We start from the raw sequence: 15,124 nt of genomic DNA, 5'->3' as shown, positions 1-15,124 counted from the left end.
ATGTTAAACTGAAAAGAGTCATGATTTGTTTTTCACGTTTTTAAAATGTCGTGTGTGAAGATTGAATGAGAGGGGAGTTAGGATGCTGAAAGGTAAGTTAGGAGGCTATTGTTCAAGTGTGAGGTGAAAGGGGCTTGAACTGAGGAGGTGGCAGCATTTAAATCTAGAGAACTGGGCAGTTTTTGATAGGAATTTAGGAGGTACAGTTGAACAAATTCTGTTATTGACTATAGGGAAGTAATTCTTTCTGCCCAGATCATCGTAAATTGACAGTTTGATTTGTTCCTTTCCTTTCACTGTTCCCATTCCTTGTAATGTCAAATCTAATCTCCCTTGGTTCGCTTCCTTCTCTCCATGATCTGTCTTCCCCTCATACAGGTCTTTCTAGTCAGTTTTCAATCTCCAGCTCCTCTTACATGCATCTCTCAAATATGGTCGATTCTTTATCCCTCTCATCACCCTTTTAGGTTTCTGGTACTTGTAGGAGCTCAGTAAATATTTGTTTAAATGTTTGCCATAATGATATGAGATAAATATTGCCACTTAGTTCATGACACACAGAAACATTTTTTTTTCTGTACACATTGTGACATAATGTATTTGCAAAATAAGTTTCTAAGGTATCACGTGTCACAATAGCAATCTGCAAGTAACTAAAAATGTGATGCTGGTACAGATGTGGTAGTGGAGGGGCAGCTTACAGAAAGTTGAGACGGTCCTAATATAGGTAAATGAATATCTCAAACTGATATTGATACTTTCAACTATACTCTGATCCAGAATCACAGAACTTGAAGGAAATGAAGGGATCAATCAGATCAGCAGATAGAATGAGATGAGGAAACAAAATTTTTCTTAATTCAGTTATTTTATCAGACTAGTGAACATTCATGTGCATTTAATTATTAGCATAGCTTCTTTTTGGCCTGTTACTATAACTTTTATGTTTGAAAAAAGTTTAAATTTGTCAAGTATAGTTGTGATTCTTTTAACATGATTATATTTTCTTCACTCTATATTAATGTTTCTTGTAGATTAAGTATATTACAATATGAAGTTCAATTCAATAATTATTTATCAAGCTTTTACTATGTTCCAGGGATACTGTTACATGCTGGGGATACTGAGAAGAATAAGGTGTTTTTAATGAGTTCAAAGTTTAGTATGATAGGCAGATATATTACAAACAGATGATCATAGTATCATTTTGTAACCAATGTCATGTGATGATTAGAATGCATGTGGTCTCAAAGTAACACAAGGGAAATTTAACTGTATGTGTATGAGAGAGAGAGAGGAAGAGAGAAAGAGAAAGAGTAAGTGTGTATGTGTGTGTGTTCAGAAGATTCCAAAGAGGAAGTGATGTCTGAGTTGATTTTTGAAGAATGAATGCAAAGTTGACCAGTCGGCCAAGTAAAAGGGACGGTGACCAATTCAGCATAGGGAAGAGCATGTGCAATAGTGCGAAGGGATCAAAAGTCTGATGTATGTGAGGAATGTCAATATTGTTAAGAGTATAAAGTGTGAGGTAGAGAGTAGCTGGTGATGAAGCTAGAGAAATAGGTGGAAAGGAAGGTAAATCTATTTCAGACTGGAGGACAAAAATTGTTTTTGCAATGTTTACAAGTCATATTTTTAAAATAGTATAAAGCAGACATAATGCTAGATATTATATCGCTATATTTCAAATCCTCACACATACATTTCTCCTTTAATCTTATATGGGACTACAAGCAGAGTATTTTTTTTTCTTCTTTAATAAAAATGGAGTTATTATTGGACTATCTTAGCCCCTTCTGGGTCCAAAACCTGTGTTTCAGAGAAAAAGTTGGTGAACATAGAAGTTATTTATTTATTTATTGTGTGGGCAGGCACTGGAATTTGATTTTTTTTTTTTTTAAAGTAATTTTTTACCACCATGTTCTTTTAAGCCTAGCACAGTGCCTCCTGGTATTGAATAGATGCATTGTTAGTAATGCTTGTGGGAAAAAGCCTGAATTCTGTGAGTTATATCAGATAGATATTATAAATCTGTTATTAATGAGAACACACTGAGGCTGAGAAGCTAATGCTTTTAACTAATTGAGGGGTTTTTAGGAATTGTTGAAGTTATGTTACTAGCCTAAATGAGTAATGGAAAGTCTTTCAGTTCAGCTATTCTGCTTATTTGTCCTTTGATGATTAGAACAAAAGCTCAGGATTTTATTGCCTTTAGGCTTTCCAAGTTTTAGTGGCACTTAGGTGGTTCCTCCAGTGTTTTATCCTGGTTTTAGGAGCCAGGCAACCTCTGTTTGCAGAAGCTACCAACCATGTAGCTCAAGTTGGGTTGCCTGAAAGCATAGTTGGAAAGCTGGGTTGTGGAACCTTTCTACTGTTTTAGTATGCGAGGAAGTAGTAAAAGCATTAGAACATTAGACCAAGTGTCAGGTAGCCCAAATTTCAGCCCTAGCTGTATAGTTAGTATTGTATATGACATCTTTTTATAGTGTGCTTCACTTGTAAGGGGTTGTACCAAATGGTTTGATACTTTTCCAAGCTCTGATACTCTTTTTTTTTTTTCTGCTTTCATGCTGTCCCTTGACTTGTTTATAGTGCTGGAAGAATTGGGAACACTGGTATACCAGTCTTGAAAATGCCTGCCTTTTCCTTGAAAATTAAAATTTCCTAAATTTTACCTATTTATTTTGAAGTTTCTTTTATTAGTGGTTAAAAGGCTTGACCTGAAGGTAACAAATAAGAAAGAACCTTTTTCCTGCCCACAAGGTGGGATCTATGATGCAGCTTGATTTTTTTTTTTTTTACTTTTTTATTGAAATAGTTTTAGACTTAAGAAAATTTCAAAAACAGTACAGAGTACCTGTATATCCTCCTCTTCATCTCTGAATGTTAACTTATTAGATAACCATAATATAATGATCAAAACCAGAAAATTAATATTGATATTAGTTAATTAATCTGCAAATCTTATGTGAATTTTGCCAGGTTTCCCACTTATTATCCTTTTTGTCTTATCCAAAATCCTGTCTGGGATTCCACATTGCATTAGGTTGTCCTGATTCCTCCAACCTGTGACAGTAACTCAGTCTTTCATAATTTGGACATTTTTGAAGAGTACTGACCAGTAATTTTGCAGAATGAACCTCAAAATGGGTTTGTCTAATGTTTCTCTTAATTAGCTTGAGGTTATAGCTTTTTGGCAAGAATCTTTTTGGCCATAGAAGTGATGTCTCCTTTTCACTGTCAGGAAATGTATAATATTGACTTGTGTTACTGCTGATGATGTTAACTTTGATCACTTGGTTAAGGTGGTTTCTGCTGTAAAATTACTATTTTTCATTTATAATTAGTAAGTATCTTATGAACAGATAGTCTGAGACTATGCAAGCATCCTATTTCTTGTCGTAGTTTTATGCATTAATTTCATCGTCTATTGATGATTTTGCTGTGATGGTTACCTAGTGGTGATTTTCATTGGAATTTTGCTATAAAAGCTATCGGTTCTCCCCGTTTGTTTATTTGTCATTCAGTTACTTCTTATAACAGTATAGACTTGTATATTTGGTCTTTGTCTACATGTTCTATGTATTACAGCCCATTATTGTCTGTATTTATTTTGTTCCTCTAATTGTTCCCCCATTTAGCCATTTAGGAGCTTCTTCACTTTTGTTTCTCTGTCTTTTTGACATGTCCCAATATTTTTTTGAACACTTCCATATTTTCTAGCACCACAGGATGTTACAGACTTATCTTGCATTTTCCTCACCCCAGCCCTGAAATCAACATTTTCCCAAGGACCTTTGTTTCTTTTTATTGGAGCATGATATTTAGAAATCCAGATCTATGTGCTCGATGTGCTCTCATTGCTACTGAGGTATCATTTCTTTAAGGCTTTCTCAGCAGAATTGGAAATTTATGTTTGTTCTCTCTCTCTCTCTCTCTCTCTCCCTCTCTGTCACACACACAAACACACATACACTTGTATTTATTTCTCTGTCCATCTGTGTATTTGTGCTGTGTGTGTGTGTGTGTGTGTGTGTGTGTATACATATATATATATGAATAAAAGACCATGAAGTCATAGTGATATATTTGATACCAGTCCCACACCACAAAATTCATTTTCCCTTTCCTTATTTTTTTTTAAACATTTCTGTTGTGAAATATATGTACAAAAAAGCTATATATGCAAAGTGCATTTTAGCGAGTAGTTTTAGAACAAATTTCAGATTATGGTATGGATTACAGCTCACAATTTCAATATAACCTTCCAGCTGCTCTAAGACCCTGGAGATTAAGAAGAAATATCAATATAATGATTCAGTAGTCATACTTATTTGTTAAATCCTATCTTGTCTGTTAGGACTTTACGACGATTTCTACTTTGATTCTTCTCCAAATCTTTACGGATATTTGGGCAATGACCATTCTCACTTCTTTGTGTTGAAAAGGGGTGTTGACATTATGGGGTAGGGGTATGCAACTGGGTGATGGTCTTGGAGAGACTGGTAACTCTGTTTGTCAGCGCTTATCTGGCCTAAGAACCATCTGGATGATTTAGTTTTCTGAAAAATAAACTTATTGAGTGAAGCTTTTATAGACTCTCAGATAGAGCTCTGGGTATTCTTTAGGGTTTATAGGAATACTGTTGTTTGGAGCTTGGCATACCATGGCAGTTAACAATATAGCAGAAGCTTGCATAAGAGTTACCTCCAGAATAGCCTCTCAAATTTATTTGAACTCTCTTAACCACTGATACCTAATTTTGATTCATTTCTTCACCCCGTTTTGGTCAGGTAGACATTGTTGATCGTATGGTGCCAGGGCCAGGCTCATCCCTGGGAGTCATGTTCAGGGAGATTTTTAACCGCTGGATGTCATGTGGCGGGGAAGGTAATGATTTTACTTGCGGAGTTGGGCTTAGAAAGAGGCCATATCTGAACCACTAAAGAGATTCTCTGGAAGCAGTTCTTAGGCATAACTATAGGTTGGCCTAGCTTCTCTGAAGTTTCATAAGGAAGAAGTTTCATAAGAGCAAGCCTCAAGATCAGGGGCTTGGTCTATTAACTTGGGAGTTCCTAATGTTTGACACAGCATCAGGGATTTCCCAGGTCAGAAAGTTTAATAGTTCCATATTTTTTTCTTCAGTCCCTCAAGGGATTTTGCCAATACTTTTAGATTTTCTGCCCAACATACTCTGGAATGTATTTGGGTATTACATTAAGCTATAAAGAATTGCAAGATCTCGTTCCCAATTCTAGGCTCCATGTGTTTAGATTGTTTGAACTGGCCGGACAGGTTAAGTTAGATTGTGTGCTACAGAAAATTTAGTTTTTGGACAAAGTAAACTCATACAGTAGGTGAAGTTCTAAATAGACAGTATCATTCTTTACCCTGTATTCTAATTTACCTTAGTCCCAACCAAATCACCTTCATTCTTACCTCTAATTGAAGCCTTACCTCTTTTTTGGCTTCTTTAACAGTTGCTGTATGTAGGAATGTTGGCTTTTGGAGCTGCAAAACTCCCACTCTGGTCTTAGGTGTCACACAGGTGCCCAAAGTTCCAGGGAAATACCAGATTATACATATACATATAGCACAGCATCTCAGAATAGAAGTAACACTTAAAGCTCAGGAATAAATGTGACTGCTATAAGAACAACCTCTTTCCTTATTTTTGACCTTTTTCTCTGAAAGTGAGTAATTTGGCTCTCATTAACCTCAATTTATTTACTTATTTGTTCAACCTTATATACACATCATTTCAGGATAATTACCTCATAACCCTGTGAAAAATAAATTTACTAACCTAGAGTATTTATTTACTGTTTTTTTTTAACTTTAGCCTTTTATTTGAAATACTATTTTATGTTTTAGCCTTTCAGTCAAAATATTATTTTCCAGTTTTACTTAGGTTAGTTCTTTTTCTTCTCATCCTCTTAAATGTGGTTATGCTATTCATTTGTAATGTTAGTAGGGTTCATTTATTACTGTTTGATTTTCGTTTGGGTTCCTCCCACATCAGCAATAAATCCAGTTTGAGTTCTGAGTTTATTTACTTTACTCAAGCTTTTACAGCTTTCAGATGGATGGATAATGTTAGCCACATTGATTATGATGATGGGTGGTAGATATCAGTTAACATATGTGTTTAATAAAGTGAAATGCCATGTGCCTTCATGATATAGGCAGTTCTTTTTCTGGGTGATGGATAAATGAATTTATTTTATAACCTCAGTGATTACAGCAGCTTCAAGTTCATTCTTTTAGATTTCATTTTTCTATCCTTAATATCGTCACGTGACAGTGGATCAGTAAGTGCCCATTTTAAGTGAGCAGAGTCCTATCAGACTTATTGCATATTACATTAAATGGAGATTTAGAAATATGAAAAAAATTATCTTTGGTTATACTGTGGAATTTCAATTTAAGGACACTACTTTTTGAGAGGGTGGTAATGAAAATAAAATGAGATAAAATTTATGAGTGGATTATAATAATCCGTAGATTTATTAATTATAGCATTTAAGATTTGCCAGTCATTGTAATTGTTATATAGTTTATTATATTCTTGCAGCTCTGTAAGTGGAGTTGTTTTCATCCCCATTTTACCAATGAGGAAAGTAAAGTTAGATAACACAGCTAGTTTAAAAACATTTTTATTTTGGTAACGCACAAATAACATAAAATTTGTCATTTTCACTATTTTTAAGTGTACCTTTCAGTGGCATCAGTACATTCACAATGTTGTGTTACCATTACCGTCATCCATTATCAAAATTTTTTCATCACACAAAACAGATACTTGGTGCGTATTCTTTCCTCTACCCACCCCTCGTAAGTAACCTCTAATCTACTTTCTGACTCTATGGCTTTGCAATACTACGTATTTCACATAAGTGGAATTATACTATACTTGTCCTTTTGTGTTTGGCTTATTTCACTTAGCATAATGTTTTTAAGGTTCATCCATGTCGTAACATGTATCAGAACATCATTCTATTTTATGACTGAATAATATCCCAGTGTTATTGTATATGCCACAGTTTATTGATCCATTCATCTGTTGGCAGTCACTTGGATTGCTTCTACCAGTAGGCTATTGTGAATGTTTTTATGAACTTTGACATACGAGTATCTGTTTGAATCCCTCCTTTCAGTTCTTCTGGGTATATACCTAGGAGTGGAATTGCCAGGTCATGTAGTAATTCGATGCTTAATTTTTTGAGGAATCACCAAACTGTTTTCCACAGTAACAGCGCCATTTTATAATCCTACCAGCAATCATGAGGGTTCTGACTTGATATCTTTTTTATGTCAAAATTTATGTTATTTCAACTAGATTTGAAATATCTTTGTATTATAAAACGTTTATTTTAAAGGAGTAGTTTATTTAATAAAAACCAAACATCTCTCTTTTCTTTTTATTGCTCTTGATTGATTTTGTTGTTTTTTGCAGTTATGGTTTCTCTCATCAAGCTCCTATTTAGGGTAGGTAAAAAGTTCTGCTCTGATTGTGAACCTTCCAACTTTTTATTACACTATCAGAAAAATTATTTCGTTTCTCCAGGACACCTATTTTTATTGTAGTAGAATTCTTAAAATATGTTATGAGAAATCAGTTCCCTCATGGAGAAGGCCATTGAGTGTAACAATCTCTCTTTGTGCCTTTTGAAATTGATTTGAGCCATATTCTTTCTCTTTTTTTTCTCCAGAGCTTTCAGATTTGTGCATTTATTTGCTTTTTTTCTTTTCAGTTTTCCTTGGTGTTAAGATAGTTTTGTTCCTGGGAGGGATGAAGGAACATTTAAGGTAGTTATTTCTTGACAGCAGAAGAGAAATTTATAAGAAATTGAGCTAAAGCTAAAGTCTTCACAGGGAATACAATGAACTACAGTCAGAATCTCTCTCTCTCTTTCTCTAAGCAGAGCGTTTGTTTCATAGGAGATTCTTTGTCAAGAATTTGTGTAGACGCATCCACAATGTCCTGTTGTTCTGTTCTGTGGGCCTGGAAAGTCTTTAAAGAATTCTGTATAATGCCTTTATTGTGGTGATATTTTATAAGCTTATTTAAACTTAGTCACTGTCACCACATCTGACCATTTCAATTTTCCTTAGGGTTAGCCTAATTACCTCAGCCTGTTTTCCACGAAGAGTCTTGTAGCAATATCGCATCTAAAATTTCTCTGGGTAGTAAATTTTGGGTGTTTCGATGGGAATGGAGGGTCAGGGAAGAATGCTAGATTATTAGTGGATCAGGCATTGGTCTGAGTGTTTGCCTGAATTTATTTTCACCCACTCTGTGTTTTTTGAGTACCTGCTTGGTAACAGTTGTGAACCTTTACTTAAATGGGGGATTTGCTCCATTATCCTTTTTCAAATCTGGAAAATTTCTTCTTTGATGATTTCATCCCCTCCATTACTTCTGTGCTCTTTTTCTAGAACTTCTGTTAGTTGGACTTGTACCTCCTCTGACCTTTTTATCTTTTCTATCCTATATTCCGTTTGTCTTTTTCTCCTCCTGTATAGAGAAATTTCCTAGAGTTTATTTTCACGCCCTTTTGATTAATTTTTTAAATTGGGCAATTATTTTTCAGCTGTTTATAGAAAACTTCAAACATATTAAATACTAGAGTAAAGGGTTAGCTTCGACAGTAATAAAACCATGGTCTACTTTGTTGCATTTATATCCCTATTCGCTTACTCCCTTCCCCCACCTCGGGATTATGTTGAACAAATAGGCATCATTTTATTTTATGTGTGATAAAATATATGTAAAGATATTATTTATAAATTTATATTTAGATATTTCTTTATATCTTACTAAAAAGATTAAGACTCGAATTAAAATATAACCAAAAGACTATTATCTTACTATAATTAATAATTTCTTAATAACAAATAATTGTTCAATTAAAAAAGATGAACTGTCATTTTAGAGCAATTTTAGGTTCGCAGAATTACTGCAGAAGTGGTAATGAGTGTTCCTATATATTCACAAACCTGTTTCCCTTTTTATTAACATCTTACATTAGCATGGTACATAATGTAGCAAAGTACAATTCTAAAAGAGTAAATAAGGATGCATATTTTAACCTTAATGAATAAAAACAATACAAAGAGATTAATCTGAAATCTAATAGATAAAATGCAATAATAAAAAGGCAGTATTTCAAATGGCAAAGGGTTGAGTTCAAAGAATCCATAGGAAGAAATAGCATGATAATAGACCAAGATGTAATGATTTCCCTAATTGCACTAGATATAAATAAACTGAGCACTCCAATTAAAGGACAGAGATAATTAAACTGGATTTTTAAATACAATCTAAATCTAAATCTATGCTCTTTACAAGGCAGGTTTTATTTACAACGACATATATAAGTTGAAACTAGACTATGATGCTCATAGAATTTTGGAAAATTCATAGTCTTTATTTCTTCAAATACTGTTTATGTCTCATTGTCTTCCTTTTCTGCATCTCCATTTGTACACATTAGGTCATTTGATTGTACCACACATGTTCTTTAAGTTTGTTCAATTCTTTCCATAGTCTTTTCCCTTTTATGGTTCAGATCCATTAATTTCTTTTGACATATTCTTTTTTAGTACATTGTATTAAAAAGAAAAAAATAAGTGGGCCAATTATTTTTGTCTACAAAAAATCAGATTTCAAATATAATGATATAGGTAGGTTAAAAGTAAAATTATTGATATATGAAGCAAATCCTAATCAAAAGAAAGCTTTAATGACTTTGAAGTCAGAAATGACTTAGAGCAAAGAAATTGCTGGGTATGAATAGGGACATTACCAAGATGAAAGAGTCAATTCATCAAGAAAACATGAAAGTTCTAAATATGTATGCACTTAACAAAGCTTCAAAATTCATGAAGCAAAAGCTGACAGAATTGCAAGGAAAAATATTCAAATCTATAATTATAGCTGGAGATTATAACATTCGTCTTTTAATAATCGATAGAATTAGTAGACAGAAAATCAGCAAAGGTATAGAAAAACTGAACACCATCAACAGAGAGTTAACGTTTATAGACCAACACAATATACATTCTCCTCAAGGACACATGGAATATTTACCAAGAAAGACCACGTCCTGGATTATAAAATAAACCTCAACGAATTTAAAAGAATTGAAATCGTACACAGTATGGATGTGGCCATCTTGGAATTAAACTAGAAATTAATAACAGAAAGACAGTAGGAAAAACTCACACATGCTAAAGAGTAATCTATGGCTCAAAGAGAGTTTTCAAGAAAAGTCAGAAAATATTTTGAACTGAATGAAAATAACAGCATATTGAAATTTATGGAATCCTAGTAAAAGAGTGCTTAGAGGAAAATGTAGTATTAAGTACTTACATTAGAAAAGAAGAAAGGTCTGATATCAATAATCAAATTTTATACTTAAGAAGGTAGAGCAATATAATTCCAAACTAAGGGAAGGAAATAATAAAGATAGTAGCAGAAATCCATGAAATTGAATACCAGAAAACAATGAGGTAAAAGCTATAAACGCAAACACTGGGCTTTCAGAAGGTCAGTAAAATTAAAAGACGCTTTAGCAAGACTGACAAAAGCAGAGGGAAATCCACATTACCAGGATTGAAAGGCGATATCACTACAGACCCCACCAACATTAAAAGGATGAAAAGAAAACATGAGCAACTCTAAACACATAACTTTGACAACTTTTACTAGTTGAACCAATTCCTTGAAAAATCCAAACTATTAAGCTTACTGAAGAGGAAATTGATAACTTGAATAGCTCTATAACCATTAAAGAAATTGTATTTTGAAAAAAAAAAATCCCACCACCACTCCCCGCCCCACCTCACCCCTATATTCCCCTCCCTAGAAACAAGCCCTCCTGGTCCACATTGTTTTACTGCTCAGTTTTATCAAACTTTTAAAGAGAAATAATACCAAGTCTCCATAATCATAGGAAATAGAAGAGAAGGGAAAGATATCCCAACTCATTTTACAGATGCTATCGAAACTAGACCAAAGACATTTAAAAAAAGGAAACTATAGACTAATACTCCTCATTAACATAGATGTAGAAATCCTGAACACAATATTAGTAATTTTAAACCAGAATATGTTAAAATATACTATGTCCAAGTGAGTTTATCTTAGAAATACAATCCTGAATCATTCTTTGAAAATCTGTTTAATTAATCAGATTAACAGTCTTAAGGAAAATTATATGATCTTTTCAACAAATAGAGAAAAAGCATTTGACAAAATATAACATCCATTCATGACTTTTAGTAAACTAGTAACAGAAAGGAACTTCCCAAACCCAATAAAGAACATCTACAAAACAATCCTACAGCTAACATCATACTTAATGGGAAAAGACTAGGGTGTTTTTCAAGTTGAGGAATACAGCAAAGTTGTCCATTCTCACTATTCTTATTTGATAGGGTACATGAAGTCTTAACTAGTACAGTAAGTCAAGAAAAAGAAATAAAAGGCATACAGATAGAATCAGTAGAAATAAAACTGTCCCTATTTGCAGATGGTATTACGGGCTACATAGAAAATCCCAAGAAGTCTTCAAAAATATTTTTCTAGAACAGTTGAGTAATAAAGTTGCTTGATACAAGATCAGCACATAGAAGACAATCTCATTTCTACATGTAATCAATGACTAATTAGAAACAAATTAATAAAACATACTATTCATGATGTTTCGAGAAATAACATAATTAGGTATAAATCTAACAAATCATACACAGGATTTATACTTGAAGAATATAAAGTGCTGATGAAAGAAATCAAAGAAGACTTCAATTTAAAGTCACGTGGTGTTCATGGATTGGAAGGCTCAACATAAGTGAAGATGACAGTGTTCCCTGAAGTGATTTATAGATTACATGTAATAACAGTCAAAATCCTAGCAGGATTTTTCTTTTTTTGTCAGATGATTCTAAAATTTAGATGGATGGGTAAATAAACTAGAATAACTAAATCTATTTTGAAACAAAAGAGTCGGAAGAAATACACTACTTGATTTTGTAGCAATTGAGACATTGTATGTCCAAGAGGCAGACGCATTGACCAATGAAACGTAATAGAGACCTAGGAAAGAAATAGACCCAGACAAGAATATCTATTTGATCTTTGACGGAGGTGCAAAAGTAATTCCGTGGGCAAGGTGCAAGGATAAGTTCAGTGGTAGAATCTCACCTGCCATGCAGGAGACCCAGGTTCAACTCCCAGTCCATGCACTTCTCAAAAAAACAAATGAGCTAAACAAATAAGGAAACCAACCATCCAAACAAAAATTCAACAAGTGGTGCTGCAGTAACAGGATACTCACATGGAAAAATAATGAAATGTGACCCTGCTATACAGCATACAAAAAAAGAAAACTTTTTCCATGGAGAAACTACAGTTTTTCAACAAATATCATTGAAACCATTGGCCGTATGTATGAACCTTGATCTAAATTTTACATTTTATACAAAGATCATCTCAAACAGTACTTTACATCCAAATCTAAAGAATAAAACTGTAAAATGTTTAGAGGAAAACATAAGAGAAAATCTTTGTGACCTGGAGTTAGATGAAGAGTTCTTTTAAATCTTTCCAAAAGCATCATCCATAAAATAATTTTAGAAGACTATGTTAATTGGAATTCATTAAATTAAAAACATTTGCGCTATCGAAGACAGACAAAAGAATGAAAAGGCAGGCTACTGACAAGGAAAAAAATATTTGCCAGTTACATATATGTCTGTATTACAGTTTTCTAGGGAAACAAAACCAGTGGGAGACACTTGTAAATATGAGATTTATAAAGCTGTCTCCTGCAATCATGGGGATGATTCCATAGGACAGGCCATGAGGCTGGCAACTCCACTGAAGTTCCTTGATGAATTCTATAAGAGAGGCTAGCTGGTTGAAGAAGTAGTGAAAATTCTCTTTTTTCTTGAAGGTCTTCAGCTGATTGGATTAATTCCAACTCATTGGATTCTATTGTTGAGGCAGCTATACCTTTAGTTGATCGTAGATGTAATCAGTCACAGATATAATCAACTGACTGATGATTTAATGAACCAACCTTCTGGATCATTAACCAGCCAAGAAATATCCTTGGAGTAAAGGATTGGCCAGTGCTTGCCTGATTTAGACAACTGGGCACCATCACTTGGCCAGGTTAACACCTGAACATAACCATCACACTGTCAGAGGACTTATATTCAGAATGTATAAAAATTTCCCCAAACTCAACACTTATCAGCCCAAATTAAAAATGTGCAAAGAACTGAACAGACACTTCACTAATATGTATGTGCAAAGATTTTCAGCATCATTAGCAATTTACAACCACAATGAGATATACTACATACTGATTAGAATAATTAAAATAAATATTGACATTCCAAGTGTTGTTGAGAATGTGAATTCTCATTCATTGCTGAATGGAATGAAAAATGTTACATCTGTTATAGAAAATGGTTTAATAGTTTCTTATGAAGTTAAGCATACATCTATCATATTACCCAGTAATATTACCCAACGATTCTACTCCTGGGTTAATGAAGACTTAAGTTTACAGAAAAGTCAGTACCTGTACATTACCAGCAGCTATATTTTTAATAGCTAAAACCTGGAAACAGCCAAAATGTCTACCAATGAGTAAATGGATAAACTGATATATTCATGCAATGGAATACTATTCAGTAATAAAAAGGAATTATTGATATAATATTCAACACCTAGATGAATCTCAGTGGCAGATTCCCAGTGAAAGAAGCCCTTCAAAAGATCACAGATGATTCCATTTATTTGACATTTTTGAGAGGCAAAGCTATAAAGGTGGAAATAGATTAGTTTTTGCCAGTGGTTATTGGTAGGAGAATGTGGTGAGTAACTGGATAACATGAGAGCTTTGTGGGTCAAAGATACTGTTTTGAGACCTGATTATATTAGTGGTTACACAAATCTGTGTGTGTTTTGAAATTCATAGAACTGAACAACAAGAGAAAAAAAATTACCAGATGGAAAAACAAACTAACAATGGTGTCATTTGCCAGAATCGTTTAACCTTTCTCAATTCATAGCAAGGGAGAAATGTGAAAGAAGCACTGGCCCACCATCTTAATGTTCACTCTCTTTCAATGGAAAAAATCCTAGGGATCAAGTAATTCTTTGGTAACCTTGTTCCATGAGAGTTTTAACTGTGCTAAGGCTTGTGGAAAGCCTCTGGAATCCAGAGTACTTAAATGTGGGTTTTCATTGTTGTACTTTAAGCTAATGCTTGTGCTAATGTAGACTAATAAAGGTAAACAGGTGTATGTGGATATTGGCTCCCAACAAGTGCAGGCCTGCCAGATAAAGAGGTTGCCACAAGAAATATGAAAAGGGAACAGTTTCCCATGCTAACATATCTCTATGCTACATGGCTCTTTTTCTGTCTAATGCAATTCCTACTCTATGCAGATGACAGATTTCTAAGCGGTTGAATAAAAATTATAGGAGATTAATTTTCCCTTCTCTCTTTGCCTGAACTTTTATTGCAAGGTTTAACAATACTCTGATAACAAATCCTTTCAAAATCTGATACTGGAAAAACATAGACCTTTTAAAAAGATAAAGAAAATTGAGACATATTAAAAGCCAGATTTCTTACTCTGCACTGTTTCCCTTATCAAACTACCTGTTCACGTATCTTCCAGTTGTCATTTCTGGTGATGTTCCCGCATCTCAAATTTCTTTGCTTAACTCCAGACCCCAGTATTCAATTATCCGGTGGCTGTGTTTTCTCTGAGATGCAGCAGGCTCGTCAGAATTATCAGGTTCCCAAATTAAGTATAAATTTTTTTTTTAATCTACCAAAGCAGGTCTTTTTTGTTCTTTATTTCAGTGAATAACCATCATCCATTGTTTTTCAGGCCAGTAACCCTGGGAGTCATCCATAGTTCTTTCCTTCATTCTCTCTCTCTCTCTTTTTTTTTTTTTTTGCATGGGCAGGCACCGGGAATCGAACCTGGGCCTTGGGCATGGCAGGCGAGAACTCTGCCTGCTGAGCCACCATGGCCCGACCCCGCCATTCTCTTTTAACATTAATTTCATAGATCCACACTCCTCAATGGATCC

General features: G+C 34.0%; 1 protein-coding gene across 9 annotated transcripts in view; it reads left to right on the top strand.

Moving 5' to 3' along the window:
• Nucleotides 1-15,124, top strand: part of CCSER2 (coiled-coil serine rich protein 2) — a 226,441-nt gene that overhangs the window by 75,904 nt on the left and 135,413 nt on the right. Inside the window, exon 1 of one of the 9 annotated variants that reach the window (XM_077124718.1) lies at nucleotides 615-727. The exons of 7 other annotated variants lie outside the window; for them this stretch is intronic. The gene's annotated coding sequence lies outside the window, so the exon portion shown is untranslated. Of the gene's footprint in view, nucleotides 1-614; nucleotides 728-15,124 lie in introns of those variants that run through there. One more of the 9 variants, XM_077124719.1, reaches the window with a different exon arrangement.

This window comes from Tamandua tetradactyla, chromosome 13, assembly GCF_023851605.1.
Source record: "Tamandua tetradactyla isolate mTamTet1 chromosome 13, mTamTet1.pri, whole genome shotgun sequence".
Taxonomy (NCBI): Eukaryota; Metazoa; Chordata; class Mammalia; order Pilosa; family Myrmecophagidae; genus Tamandua; species Tamandua tetradactyla.
This window is presented reverse-complemented; position numbering and strand designations above follow the sequence as displayed.